Below are 4692 nucleotides of genomic sequence, written 5' to 3' on the forward strand. Positions count from 1 at the left end.
AAAAGGTCGCAGGGAGGCCGGGAGGTAAGGGGAGGCTAAAGAAAGAGGGGGTAGTTAAAGGAGGAGCAAGGGTCATCGATGATGTTCAGCTTTACGGCATGATTACCTATCACGCAATGACCAGTTAGCAATCCCATTAATAGTGAGAGGTGTATCTTGCTCCCGAAACCACCCCGGTCTACACGTGGCCAGAAGAATTTAGCCTCCTTGCATTCCAAGGTCTTCGCTAGCGCTCGCTGATTAAATGCTCATCTGTCCAGAATCAGTACACACGATTTCGCTGTGGCCTATAACCCAAATATGCTTAAAAGCGAAGTAACGTGATGCGGTCAATAAGGAAGTCAAACACTCCTTCACCATTTTCGAACGCATCGTCAAGGAGCCAAGAGTCTTGATAGCAGAAGACACCTCCACCTACCTTCCCATTCAGCTTTGACCTGTCTGTAAATAAGTTTACAGAACCCCGATTCCCAATACTGCAGGCCTCCTAGTCCTCTCTCGCTGGAATGTGGGTGGTTAAAGATCAATAAATTAAAAAAAATTTATAGCGCAATAAAAAATTTTCTTGAAGGAGGTGAAGATGCAGAGCAGCAATGTTTTATACAGCAATCAAGCTTCGTTTCGCAGCAAACGGCACCATATATCTTTTTTTTCGTATTAATGGCACCCAAAAAGCCTGCCGAGAAATCCGTCAAACCCGGCGACAAGAAGCCATCGGCAACTTCAGCTGGCTCTGCTTCAGCTGCAAAGCCTGCTGCTACCAAGAAAACTGTAACCGGCAAGAAGCCTGCTGCTGCCCCAGCTGGTGGTGTCAAAAGCCTGTAGCTAAGAAAGCAGCGCCTGCCAAAAAGCTCGCCACCAAGTTCAAGCCAAAGGTTAAGGATGCTAAGAAGAAGGCTGCCGCTGGCAAGAAGGCACAATCACTCTTGGCTAAATTGTCTGCGAAGGCTCGCGCCGCCGCGAAGGGCAAGAAAGTCGCTGCTAAGCCCGGTGCTAAAGTGCAAAAGGGTACGGCATAGGCTAAGGCTATGGGTGTGCTCAGAAATGCATCAGGCCAAAGCATCAGTCCTTTTTATTCCTAAACTATAATTGACGGAAATGTCCAATATGCGCATACACGGTTAAATGCCAAATTAGAACTTAGTTGCGTAAATAGGCATTTCCATTAATTATAGTTTAGAAATAAAATAGACTGATGCTTTGGCTTGATGCATTTCTGAACACACCCTATTGCTTTATTGAAGGCCAAGAAAGTGCAAACTAAGATTGTGAAGGGTGCTTTCGGTACACGCACACCCAAGGTGCGCACCAACGTGTACTTTCGTCAGCCAAAGACTCTGGTGTTGCCACGCCGAACAGTGGGCCAAAAAAGGTTGCTGTGAACTAGGGATGGGTAAATTCGATATTCGAAGCTTCGATATTCGAATTTTAATCGAATTTTAGCTCCAAAATGGCGAATTTTTGAAATCGAACTTTGTGTTGCTAAAATTCGGATAAAATCGAATTTTTCTAGAAAAAAATCGAATTTCATCATTATTTCCAAAAAAAATCAAATCTTCAACTTTATTCTTTCTGACTAAATTTGTCATCACTGTGTGTGGCACTCCATTTGTCTTAGGGATTCAAGTAAAAAAAAAATACATGTTTTTCGAACTGATGCATCGGGACAAAAAATCTGTGCCTAGAAGGAACTGTTATTCCAAACTCAAATTTAAATTTTTTTTTGTACAAAACCAGTTTTTTTGTTGATTTTTTATTTGAAGCTTTCACCTGAGAATACCCCTAGTAAAATTTCCAGGAGAATAATTTTCTAGAATATATCAATCCTCTAACGACCTTCCAACTTTGCTTTTGGCGGGATTTTTTGAATAAGCCTTTTAGGCGCGAGCTAATGGGTTAAAATGTCCTACAAAAATATTTCCCATGAAATTTTATTATATATGTCTTAAACTTTGATTTCGCTCAGACATTTATTTTAACTATTTTTTCGACTTTTTTGAAAACTACTTAGGCCGAGGCATGAAAACTTTAGTAGGCCATGAAATAAAACTACGAGCTAATTTTCGCAAATCCACCTAGTGTTTTATTACTGGCTGGGTATACTTTCAGAGAATGTTAACAAAGTCCGGGCTGGTTTCGGCTGAGCCATAGTGTAGTTTGTGTTTAACTTTTTAGACAGGTGGCCACTCTCTTCAAGCACCTCAAAAATATTTTAATTGTTGCATAGTATTGTAAGCACAACACCTTTTAACTATATTCGACTTTTCAAACAGGTGGAACCCCTCCTAAATGTAATTAAAAAATAAAGTTTATTCAAACCATTTCGATTGATACCCATATTGGGGTAATGTATTTAACTTATTAAGTAATTTGATTTTGATTTTCTTACATACATATGGCACAAAACTAAAACCATATTACACATGTACAGGGCAAGCCCTTTCATTTGACACCTCCATCCTTTTTGAAAATCGAACGAACGATACAGATTTTATGACTTGGTGTTAAATATTTAACGCAAACATCTCCGAGCTCGATTCAGAAGTTGAAATAAAAAATTTTTTTGGAAAATTCGAAAAAATTCGAATTAAATCGAATTTGCACCACCAAATTTCGAATCGAATAATCGAATGGTTGGGCAATGTTCGAAATTCGGAAAAAATCGAATTTCAACCCTCACTACCCATCCCTACTATGCTCGACGCATAGGACGCCAATGTCTGTCCTCAATAAAGGGAACTCTGAGCTGGGCATTTTTTCTTGCCGGAGGGGGCAATGCCGCACCAAATCGGTTTCCCGGGCCAAAGGAACATGGTTCGAAAATGCCCATGTATCGCTGCCGCATATATTTTATATGACATATTGTTTTGCGCAACGCTTCAGCCACCATACGGTGCGGCTCGAAAATTACGTTAGAGGTCTCTTATCGAGCCGAACAATCACTGACTGGAACAGCTATTATCGCGAGACAATAGTTTTGTACCAGCTAGACCAGCAGCAAAGTGCAGGCGAAATTGGCGGTCCGGGAAAAGTCGTCCAAACAGACGAAAGTAAATTTGGGAAAAGAAAATTTAATAAAGGTGATATGAATTTAAATAGTTGGATTATTTTTATTAAATACTTTCAATTTTCATTTTATTTGCTTTTATTTTTTTAGGGAGGAGAGTTGAGGGTCACTGGGTCCTTGGCATGATTGAAGACAGCAGCGAAGATCTTCGCTTAGAGGTATGTCCGGAAAACGTCCGGTCTGCTGAGGTGCTCATACCTCTAATTCAAAAGCCCGTGTGGAAGGGTCTACCATACGTACCGACTTTTGGAGGGCGTACGATTGCCTGCCGGATTTCGGGTATGAGCACCAGAAGGTAAACCACAGCGATCCGGACAACCCGTTTGTGGCGCCAGATGGGACCCACACCCAGAGAATAGAATCTCAGTGGTTTGTTTCCAAAGAAAGTTATAACAACCGATCACATTTTGCGGACTCAGTAGTGGAATTCTAATGGCGTAAAGCCATTCAAAAAAACAGGGAAGACCCTTTTGCAAAGCTTCTCGAAGCTATAAAATATACCTACAAACCGTATTATTTCCGTTTTTATTGTTTCTTTTTTTAATATACTTCCATTAGAGTGGTTAAAAAATTTTTTTTTTTGGAAATTCATAAACGCTACCTCAAATTATTGTTATTTGTGATAAAAAAAACGTGTTTTCTTATTTTGAAAAAAAGTTTTCTTAGACGTCGCGCTGGTCGGTTTTTTTATAAAAACGCTGATGTTGTAATTTTTTTTTATATTCTTGACATGTTAAAAAGTAGCTACAAATTTGTTTTTTACATATAATTACTCTGGTATTATTGGGAAACATTACCTTAATTACATGCCTGTCTTGGGCAGTTAGAATGGGCCTAGTGCCCGAAAATATGCTCTCGAAAAGAGACTAGTAAAATTAAAACGTTGATACTGAACGATTTACGCATTGTCATGGGTTGGAACTTGTTGCCAGGGGGCTTTTGGGATTGCTAATTAGGAATCTGAAGTAGGTTTTTCGAAATTCAAAATGGCGGTCCATTTTTTAAAAAAATGATTGGATTTGTTCGAAACCCGGCACTCGAGAGTTTTTGTGGCCGCCGATTACGAATCTGAAGTCATTTTTTTTCTAATTCAAGTATCTTACTTTGTAATATGTATAGCGACTAATCTCAGTATACAGAAAAGCGCTGGCAACATCCGAATTTAGTTTTTTGACATGTGCATTTCGAAGTAATTGGCAAATTTGCTCCGTATGTTTTAACAATTTATGTAAACATATTACAAAACCGTCATAAGGGTGAAATACAAAATTGCGCCACTAGATTCTATTATAAAAGTCTAGCTAGTTGTATGACAAACGCCATACAAATCCACATTTCAAACTTTGTACATTAAACATTAAATAAACACAAAGGAAATGTAGCCAAAAATTAGTCCAAATAACGCGTTTCTATTAGTTCTGCCACCAGCGTATATATGTACATACATAAAACAGATATTGAACAGAGTGGGATTTTTTGTTAAATACTTTTTCACAAAATCTTATAAACTAATTACTGAACATTAAAAAGTTAGTAGCAAACTGATTCATGTCTTACGAACTAAAAATTCAGAAAACTATAAAAACATACATACAGCTGCGTTCAAAATTATGATACCAAAATTC

The 4692-nt window shown here is 38.7% G+C and overlaps 1 pseudogene; it reads left to right on the forward strand.

Moving 5' to 3' along the window:
• Nucleotides 1-660: 660 nt before the first annotated feature.
• Nucleotides 661-4692, forward strand: part of LOC118741575 — an 18663-nt pseudogene continuing 14631 nt past the window's right edge.

The sequence above is a fragment of the Rhagoletis pomonella genome, unplaced genomic scaffold (genome assembly GCF_013731165.1).
Source record: "Rhagoletis pomonella isolate Grant_MI unplaced genomic scaffold, Rhpom_1.0 Rhpom_scaffold_00006, whole genome shotgun sequence".
NCBI lineage: Eukaryota > Metazoa > Arthropoda > Insecta > Diptera > Tephritidae > Rhagoletis > Rhagoletis pomonella.